Here is a 9,727-nt window from a genome sequence, read left to right on the forward strand (position 1 = left end):
CGTCATACAGATGTCTCATAAGATATTCGAGCAACAGCATCAGCCTAGTGGTGAGCACCAGTTGATGCGGCGCCAAGTTCATCGCCTTCTTTCTGTCGGTGATTCCCAAAGTTTCCACAACCTACAACAAATTCATTCAAACATAATAAACAATATATTTGAAAAGATATGTCATTCATCACCTAATTATAAAATAAAACAAACTCGATGTTTTAACTTGTCTCTATTTTGTATAGATTACATCAAATATATCGAGAGTAAAAGAATGAGTATAATCATTGAGTATAACATTTTTGCTAATAATAAGTAAGCAGTCACCTTGATGATGGCGTTAGATGTCATAAGCAACACTGATTTCTTCTGCATCAGCGTCAATGAGTGGAATAGATATACCAAAAGCTGGGCATGTTCAACATTCAAATCTGGAAAAAATTATATTAATCTTCAATTAACAACATCAATGATTGTTTATAATAACATTATTATTATTATAAACAATAACTAACTAATAATCGTTTAGTCAATCAGACTAAGTCAATCGAAACTGTATTTTCACAAAATTATTCACCATAAAAAAGGGACAGTAACTCACAAACGGAAAATATTAGTGCTCGAACTAGGGACCTACTCAGAAAGAGAAACAGATTCTGTTCATTCCCTTTCAATATTGATTGAGATTTTATTTTTATAACTGAGGCGACAAAACCACGTCAAATACCTGCACTCGTAAACATCCAAAATACTACAGAAATCATAACTAATAAGCCATCTTTGTCAGATTTTTGGGTGTCTTCCTTTACCTTCATAATCATGATCCTGCGAGGGCTGCTGTTGCAGCGCGCATTCCTGCAGCGTGTTGACGAGCTTGTGCCACATCGCGAGGATGTTGTTCGCGTTCGGCCGCCGCCTTGCTCAGCACCATGCTGCCGATCAGTTTTACAACTCGCGGTCCCACCTATATGCACAGTAATTTGGTAAAACAAGTGCATGAGCTGCCTAGTTATTGTTTACTAAATGCTTGCAAATTCAAGAATGTATGAGACAGTCTTTACCAATACAATTGCAAAAATGTTTTTCATAACGTGAAATAAGAATTCTCTTATTTCCCGTATTTCATGTGAGTGAGTGATTGATTGATTGATTGGTACATGTATTCACATCAATCAATCACTCTCAAAAAATAATGAAATTATATATCCTAATTTTTGATGTAAATAAGGCATTGGCAGCTCAAATTCATCAGTAAGCTAACAACCGTTGCAATTAAGATACCATGCTCTCAAAACGTTACCTGCAACGGCGTCATATTGTTCCTATCCGATCCTGCCGACGCCAGTTGTTGGTACAGAGCCGGCTGTAGTGACGCGAACGCGGGCGAGCCGCTCAAGTTGTGCAGGTAACGCACCAGCGCCGAGCTGAAAGCCGCGTATAGGGCGCCGAGACGCGGCCCGAAGCACGCGGATATTGTGCCTATACGAACATGTCTGACGTTTTAGACTCTGGTATCATTATTATAAAAGAGGTTTCGCAAAAGAAATAATATGTTGCCTGTAAAATATAGTCAATAACGTTGCCCGTTGGCCGTACAGTTTTTGACGTCCAAACATAATTGGACGTCAAAAAGCATACGTCCTCCTAAGGTTCAGCAAGGCATGATATACGTCAATAGACAATACGTCAATCTACTATAGTACATACCATAGACTGAAAAATTAAACATTACAAATAGACAGATGGTCCGAAAAATTAGATATTGATAAACTGTATGAAATGATATAAAATCGTAAATATTAGTATGATATTTTGGAAAATAATGAACAAGTTTATATCGATAAAGCAGTCATGTTATACCAATGCGAGCAATTGTTCTTTGAAACCAGACAACCCATCTTAAAACGAGTTACAAAATGATCATTATTCGTCAATAAATGAACAATGCAATGTATTAATCAAGCAGATGGTTTGACGACCTTCGTAAGACAGAAGTGGGAAGCTAAAATTCGGCTTCCACCACTTTCCATACTCCTATCCAGGCTGATGGTGCGATGACGGTGATGATGATGATGAACACGGCGGTGATGGAGGCCGGCATGTGCCTATAACGTGTCTAATGACTAAGATTAGTTGAATGCAGTGAGGAGGTTGTCAGTAAGGGCATGGTTGGTTTACCGGTGTCGGTGCGCGCGGTCTCGCGGTCGAGGTCCTTGGCGAGCGCGGCCAGCAGCGCCTGGTGCGCATCGTGCAGCTGGAGGGACGCTTGGCCGAGCCTGTCAGAGCCCTCGCTTATTATCTCATCCGTCAGAAGTGTGAACACTTCTGTTGCCAGCGTTATGTACTGTCAAAAAACAGTTAACGTTAGATAATTATCCTGAAACTATATTTTGTGTAGTGTTTCGAGTATTAGGTTTTGTTTTTTTTTAGTTAAAAGAAGATCGTTTAACTTAATTACTCGCGCGTATTGCATGAGTACGTGTAGTGTGTAGAGTGGTACTGTGGTACTCACCGCGTAGGGCTCGGCCTTGTCGGGCACGAGGGCGTGGTCGGCGGCGGGCGGAGCGTCGGCCGCGTCGGCGCCGGCCGGTCGCGCGCCGCCCTCCGCCGCCTCGGGCGCCACTAGAGTAGATTCGAACCATAACCCAAATAGTGGTTCACTGTCTTCTGTGCAAATGAATAACACGTTAGCGACAACACCACCCCAATCAAAACCCCGTTATTTACTATTAGCGAGCCGCTCTCTATTCTCTTTCGGTTTATTTCGGTTACCACTCGCTATTTCGCTAAGCTGTGGATCTGACACTAACGTTACTGAAAACTGGAGGAATACCGTTAATTACATACAAAATGCATTTTCAAAAAACAGAAAAAGAAAAAAGAATAACATATTAAGGGGTAAAACTACATAAAAATAAACCGAGAACATGTCATGAAACTAAATTTATATAAAAAAAATTAAATGAACCCTTGTCTACTAATAAAGATAATATGTTTAGGACAAAATTAACAAACACAAACAACATTAAAGGGTAAATATTTACCATCGTCAGTCTCAGAGTCCTCGGAGCACAGTATCATGTCCTGGAAGTAAACGGTGGAGTCGGACCGGTCGGGGTCGGCGTCTTGGTGCTGCTTCTGCACGACGGCGCGCTTAAGGTTCGTCGCTTTGCGGTAGCACACTACGCCGAGGGCCACCAGTAACTAAATGACGGATAATTGATATTGACACACCTAGTTAATCTCCAATAGGATTATTTAAGTACTGTGGATATAGTTTCTATCAGTATGAATCTTAGACAAAGTGATTTGATATGTGGCAGAGATTCGTAATTTATCTATGTTTGTCGTATAAGGTAGAAAAATATTTTCATTGGTGGGTGTCAGTTTGCCAAAACCTAATAGCCATATTACCTGATGCAGCGGTGCAGCGGCGGCTAGCCTCAGCTCTCGCTGGTGCGCGGCGTGTTGCGGCAACACACGCAGCGGCGCCGGCGTGCTCGCAGCCGCGCCGCTCGCACTCGCGCCCGCGCCCGCACCGCACGACAGCGCCTCGAGCCGCGCGTCCGCCAGCAGCGCGCTCGTCCACGCCAGGCACCGCCCGCCCAGCGCCACCCACACCACGCCTAACCCTTGTTGCCTAAAAAAATAACAAACATCATGAGCCCACATAAACATAAAATCTTGATATCACAAATTGGTAACTGCCAAGTGCTCTACTTAAGTCTTCTTCAATTCTTTATCAAAAGTTACGTATGTCGTGGTTAAGATACATCAAAATACAAAAATACGTACTTTGAATTATACAGAAATTGTTCCCAATATACGTACATTTTAGTAAGATTGTAAGGCCTCGACGGGACCTTAGCTGGGCTCTTGCCGGGCGTGGTGGAGGGGCACGGGGCGCCGGCGAGTGCGTGATGTAGACCACACAGCAGCACCCATGCGCCAATCATAAGGTGGTTTTGATATACCTGGAACAATACATGATATAGTTAAATTCAATCAACACGTCACTCAATCAATCCTCGTTGCTAACTATGCGACTATAGTGGAGGTGGATCAAAATAGACAATAAGTCAAGTTAACCTTACGAACTGTACTTATAATCTTGCCAAGATGAGTCATTATATCCCGGGCAAATTATTAGATATAGGAAAAGCAACAAAGCTGCAGTTAGTTTTGTTGATGAAAACTGATTAACCCTATTTATTATTAAGGTAAATTTGCATGTGGTAATTATACTAACCGCAATACTTCAATAATTCTATACATATGCGACTCGCCGTAAGTCTGCAGGAGCTTCTAAATTTGCAGAAGTCAGCTTGGCGTTACTATTTACACCATGATAATCGCTTACAAGTTACACAAGATAACTTCCGCAAGTGTTCTTGGTAATGTAAACTTCACTTTACAATAGTTAAGTATAACTTACGTATCCACCAGCGCTGTTGTGGACTGTTTGAACGTCTCCCCAACAGTGTTGTAGAGGCTTAGAGCGCTCTCTACCAGAGTGGCAGTCTGCTGCTCGTACTCTTCGTCTTTCGGATGGAGAGATGCCTGGTGATAAAAACATATTTAAAGAAAAATTAGAAATTATTATTTTTTTATATTGAAAGACTCCATATGCGATAGTACAAAATAGTATCAAGATTTCTACTAAGTGTTGTCTACGCATTGTTATAGATTGTTTATTGTTTTAAAAGACTAATTGATGACAGGTCTGACCGGCTGTTGAAACCACTATGTTCACGCTAAAAGTATTGAGGCAAGCTGTACATTAAATAATATTGTCTATAATGAACTCAGTTTAAATTTAAATCAGAGACCTGAGCTGTAGCGCAGAGGAGCGCTGCAACGCTGACATCGCTCAGTGTGGTGATACGGTCTGGAGTGAACGGCTCCAGGCACGGCAACGAGAGAGCGAGCCGGCACACGTGCACTTCGTTTACAAGAAAATGGAGCCTGGTTGGGGAATAAATTTATAGCAAAATTAGTTTATGAATTGGTCACTTAAAAGTAAACACAGAAATATCTTACTGGATTAGATTAAATAAGGCACAAATATAAACCATAACCTGGATAAATGTATTTGGCATGTATTATCATAGAAAAGGTTTTATATGCGTGCGAACCCGCGGCTAACGCTTAGTATAGAAAAAAATGTCAAAAACAAAAAATTTACTCTAAACCGAAAATTCTATAAGATACGTACAGTGAGGCATCAGAGTTGAATTGTGGTGACACAGCTGTCTCTTTGGCAGTCTGCCAGCGGTTCAGGTACCGCTGCAGGCACGGCAGAGACGAGCACACCTTCAGCACCACGGAGCCGGCTCTTAGCTCCATCAGCAATGATGAGCAGGTTGATGCCACCCACTTCTACAACAACAAGGACCATTAAGTTAGAGAGATATCAACTCAAAATATCCACACGTTTTTTAAACATACTAAAAGGTGAAGACACAATAACAAAACTTTCTAGAAGACAAATAAAAAGATAAAAAATTATATGCAAAATAATACCATTATGTGAAAAAAAAAATAACAATAATCATTTACCAAGTAATTGCTATTTGTAGCCACATCAATTACACACAGGACAAAATACTAAACAAAACAAAAGTATAAAAAGACTCTTTGATTATTTAAAATATCTGTATGAACAGCAAAAATCCTATAAAATCAAATGAAATCCTACTACATAAGAAAAAGAAACCTACCTTCATATCAATAGTAGGTTGTTGGGAAGCGTTCCCATCCTTAGTACTGTCCAAACTGTCCTTACTCCCGGGAGACATGACGGCCGCGGCTGGGGCGTTCTGAGACGACATGGACGTCAGCGGGTTGCGCAGCGGCGCCGTCAGCTGTTCCAGTAACGCGTCGGACCGACGTTGGGCCGTCGACGGCGGTTGCTTCTCTGACGTGGTGGTTTGTGACGCCCATGATGTTATCGGGCTCGGTATAACTGAAGATTTCGCTGTTTGTGCATCTACAATAATAATCAAAATTAGTATTTCTATGGTGCGGTGGAAGAGAAAATATGTTGGAAATTGTAAATGAATGTATCTTTAGAGTCCATTACTTATTTAAAATGCTATTATTTGGGCAAACCACACAAGTGATTAGTAATAATTAATCATATTAATTTGTATTTTGACCTACTTAGTACTTTGACCAACAACCTTTTAAATTCAATACATACCTGGCACATTGACATGTGCTGGCAACTTGGCATTCTTCAGTAAAGAAGTCAAGATAACTAAGTCTGACTGAGGGTAGCCACCTCCATCAATGCCGCACAGTCCCACAATAGGTAGCAGGAGCTACAGAAAAAAAAAACATTACAAATGTGAAATGCTCATCAGAAAGGAGTCTTTACACCAATTAAATATCTCATTAATTTATTTAAAAATAACCAACCTGTTTAACAGACACGTTAGGAGCGGCTGTATTGGCAGTATTTTCATCACAGCTCAATCCAGCTTCGGAGAGCTTCTTCAATATTTGTCTGAGTATCACTCTAAATGCATCGCGAGCTGTGCTCAGCTGATCATTGGGCACTAAAAAAGAACAATAAAAAATTACATTACAGGCATTGTTGAAAGTTGTAAATAGCTCTTTGTTTGCCTGTATGATATATTTTTATTAAAAAATATATATATTTATTAATAAACAAAGTAACTTACGGTTGTTAGCATTAACACTGATGAAATGTGCTGAGAGACAGGCAAAGCATGTGTAGAATAAGTCATAAATGTCCTCATGGTTCTGAAACTCAGCCTCGCTGTGAACAAAATAATATTGCCATAACATTTGTAAGGTATGTTTAGTATGTACCAACCTTTAGCAACCCAATAAAAAAGACAATAATTTTACACATAAACATATTTTTTTGTCATGGGAAGAAATGTAAAATTCACCAACATTATTGTTGCAAATTGTTTATTAATTTACTTAACAAACATCTCCAAAAAATCCCTTCTTTATTTCAACATAATATGATACATAATAATATCAGCCCTGTATTATACACTTGCCCACTGCAGAGCACGGACCTCCTCTACTAATGAGAGTGATTAGGCCTTAGTCCACCATGCTGGCCTAGTGCGGATTGGTAGACTTCACACACCTTCGAAATTCCTATAGAGAACTTCTTGGATATGCAGGTTTCCTCACAATGTTTTCCTTCACCGTTAAAGCGAACGTTAAATTCACAAAGAATACACACATGATTTTTTAGAAAAGTCAGAGGTGTGTGCCTTTGGGGTTTGAACCTGCGGACATTTGTCTTGGCAGACCGTTCCACACCCAACTAGGCTATCGCCGCTTTTTAATATGATACATATATTATTATAAAATTAAACATAACTTCATTTCTTTATTATTCATGTAATACAGGATAAAATATTTATTTCTAATACTTGAAATCTATACTATTATATAAAGCTGAATTGTTTGATTGTTTGAATACGCTGATCTTAGGAGTTTCTGGTTAAAATTGAAAAATCTCTTTGTGTTGGATAGCCCATTTATGGAATTAGTCTATAGAAATAATGTGGAAAATTTATTCCTTTTGAGAGCTTCCATTGCATGCACTACATAAACATTTAAAACTACATAATAATAATGTATGGCAGAAAAGTTCATCTTCAAAATTTCTAAAAAAAAATATAAAATAAAGTCTCCCGCCACATTTGTCTGCCTGTCCGAAAGGAATCATCTCAAAATGTACTGAACAGATTTTGATGAAATTAGATATGGAGATAGTTTCATAATATAGCAATACTTTTATCTCAGAAAACTCTTATAAGCCACAAGCAATAGCTAGCATTAGAAGAAAAGAAAAAAGTAAATGCAAACCAATGGTCTCTTTACAATTTTCTTTCTGAGAACCATTCTATATTATATCCAGTCTATATTATTAACATGAACAGATATTTGTTTATATTTAGTCATTAATTTTTTTAATATGGTACAGCTGCATATCATAACAATATGTAACAAATATGCTTCCACACATTGTAGCTAATATTTGGTTTCATGAGCTAAATAAAGAAGATGTATTATGTGTTTAAGCCTTAAATAAAATATTGCACAACCATTTTGTTCTAGTAATTTCATATTGTTTATTTTAGGTTGTGAGAGAAGGGTCAGGAATCTTTACCATAATCATGGATTCAAAATCAAAGGAAAAATTTCATGGCAAGAAAAACAATAGGCAAAAGTTTTTTTTATATTATTTTAATAATATACACATCAAAGTATAGAACTGATAACCAAACCAATAATAATGAAGTATGATTCATTGTATCACACTTTTGTATGTTAAAGTATAACTTAAGCTGATCCTTTTTTATACAATCAGTATTCAATTTATTGAAGTGTTCATGGTTAGTCATACTGCTTTGAAGTCCTAATTTACATTTCAGTTCTTTTAATCATATTTTATGTATACAATAACAAAAACTTATTTAGTACACGAAAGTTGCGGGTACACATTTTTTTAAAGAAAGAATAGCCGATTTAAATACTAAGCCAACACAGGACCACGAACGACTTGCATTTTATTTTAATCAATATATCTAATAAAATATTTATTTATACAGATACTTGGTTTTTGTTATTCCGATAAGATAAATACATAAATAAATAACCGAAAATTTGCTGATCCATCAAGATACTTGTGTATTGATTATGGCCGACTAGTAAAAGCTACATTGCATACCTTTTAATGACGGCTTGTATGATTTCCACGGCATCATTTTTGTCGAAAAACGGGCCGTAGAGTGCTGTTAATATTGGTTTAACAGTTGTAGACCATTCAATATTTCCTCCCGATGCGGCCATTTTCGAGAAGAAAATGACGACTAACCAATTTGACAATTCAATATTGCATGATGACATTGTATTCACGGTAGTGATACCAAAAAAAAACGAAAGTCCGGAGACAGCCTACGAAATATCACGGTATTATAGATCAACACTACCATTAAAGGCTCAGATTAAAGGCTAAATAGTTTTTGTTTTATGCTTTAAGGCAAATAAGAATATAATATGGGATTTATTCTTCACTGAACTATATATTTTTACTATATAATATTTCATTCTGAATCAATTATGTTCAAAATCTTGTTACGGATATCTGGAACGTCTAAGATTCTGAATGTTCTGAATCAATGAAACGGATATTGATTTAGTTTTAAGAAATCTTAATAAAAATACCAATATTTCCCATGAGAGCAAATTACCGTGATATATAGTAGCCTATGTGGAAATGTCCATGTCCAAAATTTTGATCAAATACATTCACTTAGTTTTGCATTTACTTCTTCTAACTTCTAACAACCATCCAACTACAAAAACTTTTGCATTAATAATATAAATGATGGAGCGACTCAGCTTATATAAATTAATGTAGATGGTGGATCGGAGTCTCGTTCCATGTTGGAGAATACTCTGCGTAAACCAAAATATAATTCTAATACGCTACTCCTACGTGACTAAAAAAGCATAATCCGTTATATGCATTTAAAATTGCAAGACATTACATTTTGCCTGAAATTTTATAATTTGTTACATTATGTTAAAAGACAAGTTGTTTTATGCTAATATTTTACCGGGAAACTGATAATTACTTGAATATATGTAAATTGCCTTATTTTTCAAGGAAGAAGTAAAGAACAGTATTGAACGAATGAAATATTATAAATCAATCCAATCCAATTTATATTGTTTG

The 9,727-nt window shown here is 37.4% G+C and overlaps 1 pseudogene; it reads right to left on the minus strand.

Annotated features, from left to right (window-relative positions):
- Window positions 1-4: 4 nt before the first annotated feature.
- LOC119192409 lies at window positions 5-6,819 on the minus strand (annotated as a pseudogene).
- Window positions 6,820-9,727: the final 2,908 nt, after the last annotated feature.

The sequence above is a fragment of the Manduca sexta genome, unplaced genomic scaffold (assembly GCF_014839805.1).
Source record: "Manduca sexta isolate Smith_Timp_Sample1 unplaced genomic scaffold, JHU_Msex_v1.0 HiC_scaffold_2752, whole genome shotgun sequence".
Classification (NCBI taxonomy): domain Eukaryota; kingdom Metazoa; phylum Arthropoda; class Insecta; order Lepidoptera; family Sphingidae; genus Manduca; species Manduca sexta.